Source organism: Zophobas morio, unplaced genomic scaffold (genome assembly GCF_036711695.1).
Source record: "Zophobas morio isolate AGI-343-1 ecotype UQ-CSIRO unplaced genomic scaffold, CSIRO_AGI_Zmor_V1 ptg000009l, whole genome shotgun sequence".
NCBI classification, from domain to species: domain Eukaryota; kingdom Metazoa; phylum Arthropoda; class Insecta; order Coleoptera; family Tenebrionidae; genus Zophobas; species Zophobas morio.
In genome coordinates this window covers 2205960-2221303 of record NW_026972114.1, presented here as the reverse complement: position 1 = coordinate 2221303, position 15344 = coordinate 2205960, and the positions used below count along the sequence as shown (strand labels likewise).

General features: G+C 34.3%; 2 long non-coding RNA genes across 2 annotated transcripts in view; both read right to left on the bottom strand.

Annotated features, from left to right (window-relative positions):
- The window catches only part of LOC135125748 (uncharacterized), a 164810-nt gene that overhangs the window by 31314 nt on the left and 118152 nt on the right, over positions 1–15344 (bottom strand). The gene's annotated exons all lie outside the window — the stretch shown is intronic.
- Positions 14814–15133, bottom strand: LOC135125826 (uncharacterized). The gene is made up of 3 exons (XR_010279975.1): positions 15047–15133; positions 14880–14991; positions 14814–14825 (listed from the first exon to the last, which is right to left on the bottom strand). It is a non-coding gene; the product is annotated as an uncharacterized LOC135125826 (long non-coding RNA).

Here is a 15344-nt window from a genome sequence, read left to right as displayed (position 1 = left end):
ATTAAGGAAAGTCGAATGCAGTTGCATAAAGCAAGACATAATCCAGAGCCAGATTTTATTTTAGTTCAGGTTGCTTTTAAAGGAAGATTATTAACCTATCAGCATAATAATCTAAAAGAAGGTATAGATATAGAAACATATATGGATATGATAAAAGAAAAGGCTATTAAAGTAGTTATAAATGCTTTAAATCTCCATAAAAATATTAAAATCAATTTAGAGATGGAATGCGAGTTTATGAAACTGGAAAATGAAGACTTTACAATGATACATAAATTTCAGTTACCAAATGTTATACTAAGAGAACAAGATGATCTGGAGGAATATTGGGATGAACAAAAGGATTTATTTATATCAAGATGTGATGAATTGCAAGATAAGGGATCTGGATGAACTTTGAAAAATATAAATTATTTGCGCATTAATATAAACAAATATACACCGTTAAGCGGAAATTTATATGTAGAATTACCCAAGTGGATTAAAGATAAAAAAGCTTGCGTTAATGTTAAAAACAACGATAATAAATGCTTTATGTACAGCGTAATATCATGTTTACATCAAGCAAAAGAACACGTAGATAGACTGAATCATTATAATAAGCCGGAATATATAAATGAATTAAATTTTGAAGGAATACATTTTCCTGTCAAAATCCAGGACATACCTAAATTAATGTTACCGTGTTTAGTTACGAAGAACAAATATTTTATCCTTTGTATCATAATAATAAGCAAATATATGAAATGAATATCGACTTACTATACTTTGGAAATAAAGATAAAAATCATTATTGTTGGATCAAGAATTTGAGTCGATTGTTGAATGATCAGTTGGAAGTAAATAGAAACAAAAAATATTTCTGTAGAAGATGTTTAAACTACTCCGCTAGAACTGAAGATGCTTTAAAGAAACATCAAAATGTGTGCTTTAGTAATGAACCATGTGTTCCGAACATGCCTGAAGATAATATATTAAAATTTAAAAATATTCAAAGAATGTTAAGACATCCGTATGTAATTTATTCTGATTTTGAATCTATTCTGAAACCTATTCATACATGCGAACCAAATCCTGAATCATCATATACTCATAAAACACAATTTCATATTTCCTTTGGTTATGGATTATACACTAAGAGTGCTTATAATAATATTGATAACCCATTGGAAATTTACAGAGGAGAGGAAAGTGATAAATGTTTTATAAAAAGAATAACTGAATATGCCAGAACAATATATAAGTTATTAAAAGAAAATAAACCCATAAAAGATATCGAACTAGAAGAATATAAAAAAACAAAAATTTGTTATCTTTGTGAAAATGTGTTTTCTATAGAAAACCCAAAAGTAAGAGATCATGATCACTACACTGGAAAATATCGCGGAGCTGCTTGTAGACAATGCAATTTGAAATATAGACAACCATTGTTTATTCCAATTTTGTTTTATAATTTAAGCGCTTACGATTGTCATTTGTTTATAAAAAATAAAAGTCAATTGAAATTAATACCTAATAACGAAGAGAAATATATTTCTTTCAGTAACATTTTAAGAATGGATGATAATGGGTATATCGAACTGAGATTTATTGATTCATTTAGATTTTTAGCAAGTAGCCTAGACAATTTGTCATCTAATCTGGAATCAAGTCAGTTGAGAGAAATAATTAAATACTTTTCAAATCATGAATTAGATGTGTTATTTAGGAAAGAAAAAAGCAAGATAATTAGAAAAGGAATATATCCCTATGAATACATGGATTCTTTTGAGAAATTTTCTGAAACAAAACTTCCATCAATAGATAAATTTTAGTCTTCGCTCATAAAAGAAGGAATTTCTCAAGAAGAATGCAAACATGCAGTGAAAGTATGGAAATATTTTAAAATTGAAAACTTGGGTGAATGGCACGATTTATACTTAAAACTAGATGTTTTGCTATTAACTGATGTATTTGAAAATTTTAGAGATTTATGTTTAGAAAAGAGTTATGGACTGGATCCTGTTTGGTATTATACAACTCCGGGGTTAGCTGGGGACTGTATGCTCAAATATACTTCAGTGAAGTTGGAATTATTATCTGATTATGAAATGTACTTATTTGTTTGTTGAAAACGGAATTAGAGGAGGTATTTCACAGTGTAGTAACAGGTATTCGCAGGCAGATGAAAATACTCAGATTATCTATATAGATGCTAATAATCTATATGGATGGGCTTTATCTCAGAGATTACCAGAAAAAAACTTTAAATGGTTGACTTGTGATGAAATTAAAAATGTTGACGGTATACTGTTATCAGATAGTGATACGGGTTATGTTTTAGAAGTTGATTTAGCATTCCCTGTACACTTGGCTATTCATAACAAATTCAATGACTTGCCTTTGGCTCCGGAAAATAGAATTCCTCCGGGCGGAAAAGTAGAAAAACTTCTTTGTCATTTCTATGATAAGAAAAATTATATAATTCATTACAAAACATTAAAACTTTACAAAAGTTTAGGCATTAGAATAACAAAGGTTTACAGAGGTATAAAATTTACTCAGTCAAATTTCATAAGTAGCACCATATGTAAAATTTAATACTGAACAAAGACAGACGGCGAAAAATGATTTTGAAAAAGATTTCTGGAAATTAATGGTTAATGCACCATATGGTAAGTCTATGCAATCTGTTAGAAACCAACAAAATATTAAATTATATTGTGATGAAGAAAAATTACAAAAAGCGATAAACAAACCTAATTTCAAACACAGAACTATATTTAGCAAACACCTGGCAGCAGTTCACAATTATAAAACCAAAGTATTGTTTAATAAACCAATTTACATTGGGCAAGCCGTATTAGATTTATCGAAATTGTTAATGTATAACTTCCATTACAATGTAATTAAAAAAGAATTTAATGAAAAAATAAAACTTCTTTATGGAGATACCGACAGTTTCATATATGAGATTAAAATGGCTGATTTCTATGAATTTATGAAAAACAATCCCGACTATTTTGATACATCTGATTATCCAAAGGACCATCCATTATATTCTGATAAAAATAAGAAAGTAATAGGGAAATTCAAAGATGAATTGAATGGTATTAAGATCTTAGAATACATAGGTTTAAGGTCAAAAATGTACAGTTACAGAACTGAAACGTGTGTTTCAAAAAAATTAAAAGGTATCAAGAAAGCAGTATTGAAGAAAGAAATAAGTTTTGAAGATTACAAAAATTGCTTATTCAATCAAACTGAATACTTCCATAGACAGAGAGTGATTAGGAGTCATAAACATGATATTTTTACTGAAGAAGTAAAGAAAAAGTCTCTAAGTTGGAAAGATGATAAAAGATACTGTCACATTAGATTTTTTGAGTTTTAAAGTTTCGACATTCCTCTCTTCGGGAAATGGCCTAGCCGCGAGTTACGGCGGGAGACCGGGGAGACCATAATGCTGAGCTTGCCATAGATTGATGAACTGTGATTTTGCAAGCTCAGCACGAGGGAGTCTTCCTGGGCTCGTGCCGGAGCTCCGGAAGGCAGAGTGTGTGTGGTGGCCCACGGCGACAACACGAGTAGTAGGTGAGTAGTTCCTTTTTTTTGTAAATTTATTTCGGTTATTTCAAATAAATAGATCTTAAGTTTTTTCTAAAATTTTTGAAGTTTTTTTTTTTTCGGAGTGTGGGTTCTTTTTTTGAAGATTTTTGGGGGCACGTGACATATTTGGTGGAGGCGCAAACTGATCCCTTGTAAATTTTACATGGTACCTTGCTCAGGGAAAATTTAATATTTAAATAATAATCTTTTTGATGTCTAATATTAAAATACAAATTACGAAGAAAACCGATTCAACCGATCAGTCCGAGTTTCATAAGCCCACGTTTTTCGTCTCGTTGCAACGAATTTCCTCTGCTCCGGACTTGACTCCGATTATTCAAAATTCCGTGCCGCGCGAAAACATAAACACATACCGTCGTCGTTACATTACCCCAACTAGTAATACCATGCCACGCCGAAGTACAATCAAAGAGGCTTTTGAGTCCTCGAAATCGCCCGCCACGCCACAGTTCGTAAGCCCACCTATTTTCGATCCCTGCTTTCATGATGCAGAAACTTTTCTTAGGAGTTATGACCGTTGCGCCATCGCCAACGGGTGGGATGATAATTTAAAAATAACCTATTTCGGTACATTTTTGAGCGGTATTGCAAACCGTTGGTATGAAAATTATGTTGAAAACAATACCTCCAGTACCTGGAGAGATATTGTACTAGAATTTAAAGTAGAATTCCCGTTAAAACCAAATAAAGATGCCGAATTCGAATTTGCAAATAGAAAACAATTTAACTCCGAAAGTATTCGAGAATATTTTTACAAACTAAAGTTGTTAGCATATGATGTCGATCCGCTCATGGATGACAGTCAATTTATTAAGTATTTTGAAAGGGGTTTACACCCAAAATTTTATACAAACTATCAGCTTTCAAAGCATGATTGCACCACTATCTACGATCTTACAACTATTATTGACAAACTAGAAAAAATTGAAAAAAATACGTCGACTTCTATAAATGAACTACGACCGAAAACACCATTTTCACCAAACGGTTATGTTAACACACGTTCTCCCCCATTTCCACCCTCCAATCCAAATTTCCGACCTCGACATCCATTTGCACCGCCTAATCAAAATTTTCAGCCTCGGCACCCACGTTCTTTTTCAACTCCGTCTTCAAATACAAATAGATTTTCGCGTTTTACACTTCCCCGCAATTTTACAAACATGCAGTACTCATCAAATTTTCAAAATCCAAATAGATCCCCAAAATTTTAAATCCCAAAACACTTCTAACCATTTTTATTTTTTTAACAACCATCGGAATACGAGAGCAGATCTCCAAAACCCAGTTCCAAAAAATACAGATAAAGTTACGCGGACATTATCACATAGTAATTTTAGACAACCGACACCGGATACCGAGAAACTTTCTGTGGGTTCCACAACTTGCGTTAATTTTACGAGTCACAGTGCCAAAAAATTTTGTAACATAATCGACACAACGTCCAAAAGCGCTATTTCTACCCACCCCAAAACTGTTTCGTCTAACCCACAACTTTTTTCATTCGAAATGTTTAAGTCTTCCCCGCCACCGCTCATAAGTAAATCAAATATCGCAAGGATCTCTTCTCGGCCGAAAAACTCTTCTTCTTACCCGTGTGTATACTGGCTATACGAGAAAACGTACTCCGGGTTCCCCACTTTATTGCAAAATAATGAAAATGCACAAACACCCAATTTTCTTCTCATTCTTACCACATTAGACGAAAAATCTTATTGGGACTTATTGTGTAAGTTAAAACACGCCCTTGCCACAAAAAATATTACTAAAATTTACTTCGAAAAATTTTATCCGAAATCTGCAGACAAACATATTATACACAATATGATCGAATTCCTTTTCCAAGACATGTATCTGGACATCCTGGTGTTCGATAGCATTTCCTCTGAGGAAATTGCTGAATCATTACCAGAACTCTTAGTTCATTCGCATGAACTCAGTTCATCGCGGTCATTACATTCAAATGCTGAATCAGGTCTCTCGGGCTTTGACTTTTTACCTAATTATTTACCCGAGGAAAATTGTAACACAAAACTAACAAAAATACAGTTAATCCAAGATTATCGACTAGACCCCAATCAGCGACTTTCTGTATTAACATCAATATCGCCACCAATTGCTGATGCATCCAATTACACATTCATCCCAAACAGAAATTTCACAGTTCCTCGTAAACTTTTAATCAATGATGCTCAAATTGTAAATTCGGATTTTACACATTTTTCTGTAACATCATTTAATCCCCATATTCTGACCTTAATAAAAAACACCACCATTGGTTATCTTTTCGAAAATCCTAATGATCAACCCTTATATCTACTTAATAATTCTTCTGAAACAAGCCCACAAAGAAATTTTGCGATACCCTCTAAGTTATCACCCACTGAACGCGAATGTCTCTCTCAATTATTAGAAACCTATTCTGATGTTTTTGCTGATGATCTTGCCGAAATTGGACATACTAACTTAATTGAACATAAAATTGACGTGATTGATGACACCGCATTCAAAAGTAAACCTTACAAAGTATCACCCGTGGAACGTGAATTTATTCGTACTCAACTCGATGAAATGTTACAACAAGACATAATTCGACCGTCGCACTCTCCTTATTCATCACCAATTGTTTTAGTCGGAAAAAAAGGTGAATCCGGAAAAACTCGTTTTTGCGTGGATTATCGAAAATTAAACAGTATTACAAAAAAATCCAACTACCCTTTGAGCAACATAGACGAAATTTTATCCTATTTGGGAGATGCTAAGTACTTCTCGACATTGGATATGTTCTCAGGGTTTTGGCAAGTAGGGATTGATGAAAATTCCAAAAAATACACCGCATTCGTAACGCCTGGTTTTGGATTATTCGAGTTTCAGCGACTTCCTTTTGGTCTTTGTAATGCGCCTAGCACGTTTCAAGACCTAACTGACAGAGTTTTTCACGGTCTAAAATGGTCTTGCGTTTTAGTCTATTTAGATGATTTAATTATTTATTCCAAAACACTCCAAGAACATTTGGAAAAACTTGAACTCGTTTTCCAACGCCTACGCGAGGCCAACCTAAAGCTAAAAACCGAGAAATGCGTCTTTTTTGCTGAACAAGTTAAAATTTTAGGACATATTGTCGATAAAAATTCAATAAAGCCTGATCCAGCTAAACTCGAGGCAATCCAAAATTTTCCTCAACCCACTAATCGGAAAAAACTTCAAAGTTTTTTAGGTCTGTGTAATTTTAATCGCAAATTTATTGAAAACTTCGCGAAGATTTCACGCCCACTTTATAAGCTCACCTCGCCAAAATTAGCATTTCATTGGGGTCCAGATCAATCACAAGCGCTCGAACTTCTCAAAAGAAAATTAACTGAACCACCTGTTCTCACTCACTTCAACCCGACAGTTGAATGCGAACTCCGAGCTGACGCAAGCATTGACGGTCTGGGTGTAGTATTACTCCAAAATTTTAACAACGCGATGCACCCAATCGCTTATAGTAGTAGAGCCCTAACTAATGCGGAAAAAAACTACACTATTTCCGAACTAGAGGCACTTGCGATTATTTATGGTTTAACCCGTTTCCGTCACTTCATTTTAGGTCGACCAGTACGTATCGTAACTGATCATCACGCGTTATGCTTCCTAAAACATACAGATTACACTAATAAACGTTTGACACGGTGGTCCATCAAACTACAAGAATTCGATTACACGATTCGTTATAAAAACGGCAAAGCTCACACAGATGCCGACTGCCTTTCTCGTAGCCCAGTTGACCCACCTCCTCGGGAAAATGACGATTTATTTGACCTACCTACTTTCTTATTAACAGATGAAAATATTGCTACCGAGCAAGACAAAGATCCCGCCCTTAGAAGTCTTATTCAGGTTATACAAAATCCTGCCACAGCTTCCATCGGACTCCGGAAACGCGCTAACAATTTTCGACTCTACAATAACGTACTTTTCAAAATTAATACCTCCCCAACGGGCGCACAAAATTTATTAGTCATTCCCAAACACTTAATCTCCGAAATTTTGTATACACACCACTCTGAACCTTTATCGGGACATTTAGGAATTGCCAAAACATACTACAAAATCAAAGATCGTTATTTTTGGGATACATTGAAAACAGACGTCGAAAAATTTGTTAGAGGATGTGCTGACTGTCAAGCAAGAAAGGGCGAAAATTATCGCAAACCAATCGGTCTTTTGCAGCCAATTCGAGTAGGTCTGCCTTTTGATCATATAGCCTTGGATATTTTGGGCCCATTTCGGAAAAGTTCAAATTCCAATACCGTTATTGTAGTAGCTACCGATTATGCCACTCGATGGGCCGAGACGCGTGCATTACCGAATGCAACAGCGGAACAAGTTGCGAAGTTCGTACTAGAGCAAATTTTAACCCGGCACGGCACCCCTCGCTATTTTCTAAGCGATAGAGGTACTAATTTTCGATCCCAATTAATTCGTGAACTTCTACAAATAATGGGGATATACCAACAGTTTACCACAAGTTACCACCCCCAATGCAACGGCTTAACCGAGCGCTTTAATAAAACTCTGGCCGATATGTTAGCCATTTATACAAGTACAGCTCAAACGGACTGGGACACATACTTACCCCATGTCACATTTGCTTATAATACTTGTAGACAAGATACCACGCAATTTTCGCCATTTATGTTAGTTTACGGAAGAGAGGCGGTTCTTCCCTCACAAACAAACTTAATGCAAGAACCAGATACTACCACCGCAGCTGAAATAAGGGAAAAGGCTCTCGCTGCACGAGCTTTAGGTGTTCAAAATATCACAGCACGGCAAAAATGTGACAAAGCTCGTTACGATGTGCGACATCGTCACATTGAATACCAACCTGGCGATAAGGTAAAAATTTTTACACCGGTACGAAAAATCGGAAAAAGTGAAAAGCTGCTTTTAAAATATTTTGGACCATATTATGTTGTTAAAAAAGTAAATGAGGTGGATTACGAAATTAGAAAAGGGCCAACAAAAACTAGCAAAACCGACATAGTTCATGTTAGCCGTATTTTGCCTTATAACGACCCTTGGACACCCCCAACAATTCCTACGTCTTAACTCATTGTAAAGCAATTTTCGTATAGCACTCGATACTAATATTTTCTTTTTTTAGGTTTCAAAAAGAAAACAAAATGCTTTTAATTACTTTTGCTACTCGCATCAGCTCAGGGACAGTTTGAGGTTACCGCTGACGCTTTTTGGCGAGAATTACCTGAAATCATAACCTACGATTCTACAATTCCGCTCTTCTACACCACGAGCTCGGAGTGGATTGAGGACATTTTTACAGATGGATTCCACGGCGACTGACTTCTACTGCTGTTGAATATTCTTTTGTCTATTGCCGTTTTATATTTGCTTTTCCATAGCCGACTCCCGGGCCTAACCGTAATACCGCAAGCTGCGCCAGTCAATGCAACAGATAAAGTAACTTACCATCATGATACATTATTTGGGCTGCTCATTTCGGGGATTATTATATTTGTGATATACTTTATATTTCGGTACCTACTGTCGCGCCGTCGCAGTAGGACCAGCACTTTGAGGAATTCCTCCGGCACAGATTCGAATCGCTTTACAATAGATTTTGGCGACCAAGAAAATTTTGAAAGATTTCAACAAGGCAACAGTGTCGACATTTCACTGAATGCAGTTTAAATTTTCAGGAGATTTACGCTGTGAGTATCGTAAAACTCATAGATAAATGTCTTGTTAACTTTAAAGTGTGTTTCTAAAATTGCCTCGTTTACATTTATTTTGGTACCTAAAAAGTTTTGAGTGATCACTCCAAATTCAATAATACGTAATAAGTAAAGTTTAATTTCAGATAACTTATAACCACTCATAGAAATTTTGTATTTATATTTAGTGTTCTACCTTAATTTAGAACAGTGTCCTGGGTTATACCGTTGTATTTTACCAATTAATTTTTATTATTTTTAATCAATTAACCACTGTTTTTATTTATAGTTCCATTAATTCATAAATGTCACTTACACTTACACTTTTGTATTTGTTTTCGGTTGTGATATCCTGGACTGGATAACCATAATGGCCTGCAAGCTGAGTTTAGATGGACAACCTTTACTTCGGCACTAAGCAACTACACACTACACACCAAACACCACTATGTCGCCATACCGCCACCACAAGCCGGGTAACGTCAAGATCTCACACCTCACGAATATGCCACCTCATACACAGCACCATCTCGCTACCGGCGCTAACATATCATCATCTACTAGCACCACCTACATATCCCAAGCAATGGGGGTTCACACTCCACTAGTTTTGAGATTTTCGCCGTTCACAACCACCATTCAGAGATGTCCGTAATCCAAGTGACCACGTCCGTACCACGGGCTGTCGTTGGAGAACTATCAGTAAACCCCTGGGAACTGTGACTGTGAGTGTTAGTGCTGACGGTGAGCTTTCCAGTAGCCTTGATTACCACGGACGTTGGTTAACTAAACCCGGTATACACAACGAACTCTTCTTCAAGAAAAAGTGCATAGTGACATTGTGTTATCATCAAAAGGTTGTCCATGACTGTTACTCCGCTTCCAGGAACTTTTTTTTTTGTTTTTAAAGTGTTCTCATATTTACATAGTAATTTTTTTTTTTATTTTGTTCAGTTGTTTTAAATTTTGGACTTTTAAATGAATTGTGATCATATGTATTTTAGATTTTAGCGTTTTTATATATTTTACATTTTTGTTAGTAAACTTATTTTAATCGCCGTGGGTCCGGCGATTTTTCGAAGAGGGGGGATATGTCACATTAGATTTTTTGAGTTTTAAAGTTTCGACATTCCTCTCTTCGGGAAATGGCCTAGCCGCGAGTTACGGCGGGAGACCGGGGAGACCATAATGCTGAGCTTGCCATAGATTGATGAACTGTGATTTTGCAAGCTCAGCACGAGGGAGTCTTCCTGGGCTCGTGCCGGAGCTCCGGAAGGCAGAGTGTGTGTGGTGGCCCACGGCGACAACACGAGTAGTAGGTGAGTAGTTCCTTTTTTTTGTAAATTTATTTCGGTTATTTCAAATAAATAGATCTTAAGTTTTTTCTAAAATTTTTGAAGTTTTATTTTTTTCGGAGTGTGGGTTCTTTTTTTGAAGATTTTTGGGGGCACGTGACAATACCTTTTACCTAATTCTACAGATACATTAGCTTATGGACACGTATTTGTATCATCATAGGTACGTTCATGGACAATGTTGAATAAATCGGTATTTTTTATTAGCATTGAAGTAATAAATTAAGAAAACAATAATAACAACTACGATAATAAACGTAAGAATAACAATAATAATTTTTAATTTATTAACTTGTTGAATAAGACTTGAAAACTTTTTTCTGAATTTTGGATATTCTTCATTGAATATATTTAAATTCTTGAATACAGTACTTTCCATTTAATTTACAATTTTTGAGTTTTTCCATTTATTGCTCTCATATTTTTAGTACTACTCTCTCAAATATTTTGAGAGTTCTTTTCTTTACATCATCGATGTTTGATGGTATTACTACTGTTTTGTTTCTTAATTCTGCTAATTTCTTAGGATCATAATTATTGTAGTTGTCTAATTTATATTCCAATTCATCGATTTTATTATTAGCGGATTCTAGTTCACAGTCTGTCATAATTAATGGTTCAAGGAACAAATTAGCTGTTTTTCTTGCAATATATTTATCTACTACTTCTTGTTTGAAACCAACTATTTTTGCTCCATCTTCTAATCTGTCTATTTCAGTAATAATAGGTTTTAAATCTTTTTTCCATTTTTCTTTCTCATCGTTGGGAATGTATGAAACTAATTTGTCCATTTATGACTGAAAAGTTTCTAAAGATTTACTAATCAATTTATCTGCTTCTTCATCTAAACTTATATGTTTACGACTACCTGCTTTATGTTCTACATTATCGAATATTTTTTTATTTTTTATTTTATTTTTTCTCTCTTTTCTTCCCAATTGTTCCGATTTGTTCTCTTTTGTCTCGGATTGTTCCCGTTTGTTCTCATTTGTTCTCGTCTTACATGCAATCTGAATTCCAACTGAACTTAATCCCATATTTAGGGAATTTCTAGAAATATTTTTAGATTTGCAAAATTCTGTCTTTGTTAGTTTTTTATTTACAGTCGAATTGAGATATTCAATAGCAAAATTACGATTTCTCATTTGAGTTACTTCATTGATATTTTTTGGTATATTTAGTTTTTTATCTTGGGTAAAAGATTTGTGACTATTTTTAAATTGCTGGAGGTCAGATTGTTGTCTTGTTTTTAAAGGTGTATAATATTCTGCTACAATTTTGTTGTCTTTAGTATTGGTCATTTCTTAATTTATTGTAAAAATTTTATTTAGTTGTGGTATCTCATGTTTTCTTTTTTATTTCCAAATTGTTTGCATATAACAGGAAACGAAAGTTTGTTAACAATTTGTCAAAAAAAAAATCCAGATTTTCGTTTCCGCTGTTGAACAAGCGCTTAAACGTAAAATTTGTCGAGAATTTAGTATAAGACTTTTTTATTCAGATTCTCATCCTTAATCATCTATCAAAGTTCGAAAGGTCATACTGGAATCAACCTGTATAATATGCCACTACATATCCAGCAAGCCATTGATGATGATAGCTATTAATTGTGATAAAAAAGATTTTTCAGTTTACTTTTTTGTTAGAATATAAATCGGTATTTTGAACATGCAACTTCAACTAGTTTGTCATGCTTTTAACAGCTTGAAAATTTACCTTTAGATTAATTCCTGTTTATAATTAGTGTATATACAGGGTCGATAAAAAGTGTGGATACAGTTAAATATTAACAAAACTTGTTGAAATTTGGTACATGGTTAAAAGTATTAAATTCCATCATCTAGGATGTTTTTCAAATTTCCATCTTCATTTGTTCTGGGGATACAAGTCTAACTTGATTTTTTTTTAATGGCATGAAGGGTCAATTTTAATATTTTTGATAAGAAAATTTTTTCTGAGTTCTGTGATGCATAATTATCTTATTTTAATCGAAACTTTTAAAAAAATTATCGAACAAAATTTAAAAAAATGTAAAATTTTGTTAGCACTTGGAAATGTTGTCTTTATCTATCTTTAGTTCTTTGCCGCCTGAACGTTGACCAATAAATAAATAAAAATTAATGATAATTGTAAAAATAACACATTTAACTGAAAGAGAACCCATTTTCTTTTACTTTTCCAGAATTGTATCTTTGAATTTTTATTTATTTATTTATTTTTCATAAAAATAAAGATGGGCATGTGTTACATTAATGAATTCAGAAAAAAATGTGTTTTTTTTTAATAACAAATCTGATCGCCCGTACCATTTAAAAAAGTTAGCCTTGCATTTTCAAAATAATTGATGGTAAAAAATTGAAAAAAAAACTCCAACTGTATCCTACATTTCAATGAGCTCTGCTAAACCGTTCTGAAAATATTTAGCTGTATCCATACTTTTTAGCGACCTCTATGTGTAATATTTCTTTATGATCTTAATCTTTCTTTATGTTAGATCCAATAATATGAGTTCAAGAAGTACACCTACGCTGCGACCAAGGCCGCAGGTGAGTTCCGGAGAGACGCAAAGAAGACGGAGGAGCGTTAGCGAGACAAGAGCGACGACATAAGAGAAATGATATAGCAAGGTATTTAATGAATAATGTTAATGAGAATAATATATAATATGATATATTAATGTAACTGAACAATAAAAATATATATATAAAAAAAAAGTATATGTTCTTCATTTAACAAAAATACTAATATCTACTTTTCTAAACAAAATAAAATGAGAACAAGTGAGGTCCACATCAGTTAGGGTGAGAACGTGTTTAGTAGCCTTTCTCGTTGTTCATTCTGCTGTTGCAATAATTTTTCTAAACGGTTAAACTGCTCCCTCCTCTCTGTTCTGTCATCTTCATGTTGCGTTTGCATCAGATTAATTAATTGGACATTTGAAGTGGATGACTTTCTAATCTTGTTCAATGAGAATCTATTTTTTATCATTTCTTTCTTTTCTTGATCACATGACGAAGGCGACTGTGGGGCTAATAGATCATCAGTTTCACTCTCTTGTACTGAACTACTACTACAGGCTTCTAGAGTGTCTTGTAAATTTTTGGGGTCACTTTTGTGTTTATTGCTCATGATACCATGCATTTCTGAAAAGAATGGCGGCGGTTCTTTTTTTTCTTCGCCAGTCCGTTTCATATGCGAGACATGTTTCATGTATTGCTTCTGGAGGTTGGAAAACTTCTGTCGTAGTTTCTCAACTGCATCACGTTCAGTGCCCACATCAAATCCCAATGCATACATCTCACGAGCAATTTTGCCCCATAATTGCGTTTTCACATGCTTTTTGTCATCAAATTCGTGGGCATATTTTTGGCGTAATTCCAGGAATATTTCTGTAGCCTTACTGTCTTTTACACTTGGCCTTTTTGTTGACCACACACTGATGACACCAGTATTACTATCTGAGTGTTGTGCATTTTGTTGTTCGCTAATAAGATGTTTTCTCAAAGTCATTTAATAGATAAGGTTGCCACATTGGGATGCCATATTGATACGTCACAAGGGGCTCTCAAATGGCGCGAAAATTGCCCGTTTTAAATACTCGAGTAACGCACTAAAAACGGAAACTTTTAATCAAGTGACCGCTTCTACTTCGCAAATTTCAATCCTGTGTAAAGAACAATTTAATAAACCTCAAGAAAAATGTTTTGCTGCCAGTAGAACTTGAAAATAACAAATGCGACACTATTAACTGATTTTTTTTATGCAAAAAAATCTGAAAATCTGCATTTACTGGTTTACTTTTTCCTTTCTAGTAATATATCAAAACATTTCATTTTAGCTTAAACACAAATAAATTTAAACACGAGGCAAAATGGGGTTACACGAGTCGCAGTACTAACACCAAACGTCAGAATTAGCGGTACAGATCGTACAGTTTAAAGGCATCAGCTGATCGGTCACACCAACTCAAAATTACAAGTTACTAAAAATTCCCAAGTAATACCAACCTCATTTTGACGTCACATGGGGCTGACACCTCTCCTCCCCCGTAAGCGATTTTGCCCACATACTCGTTTATGTGGTAACCTGTTCTCTATTAACTAACCTTGATGTTTTCTAACATAGTTTGAAGCTGCCTCTGGATCTAATTACAAAGATAATAATTATTATTGTTATGTTTTACAACATCAACACTCACCATTCAACAATACATTTGCAGTTTCCAATCTGACAAATGCTAAAAAATCCTCCCCCTCGTGATTTATCGAAATTTCAACCAACTTCTCTTCACCCATTATTGTCGGTAAAATCTTACAACATGCACCATGTAACCTCACTTTTCATAACCGCTATTTTGTAACCCACCTCTTGAGCAGGGTTACTGAAATCATAACACGGTTCTAAACGATGACGGCTTTCTATGACATCACAACACCTTCCCCTCAATTACCGTATGTCGCAAAAACGGACCGGTTAAGTAACCGTTGTGACTTTCACTTCAACGCGAACTCGCGAAAAAAAGCCTTTAGCAATACAAACACGGCATTCCCCTATATTGGTTTGATGGAAATTAACTAATAAAATTGATGAGTTCCGTTTCCTAATTGAAAATTTACTTTTTTTTCATCAATTTAACTTTATAACCTCTAGTTTAGCTGAGTGT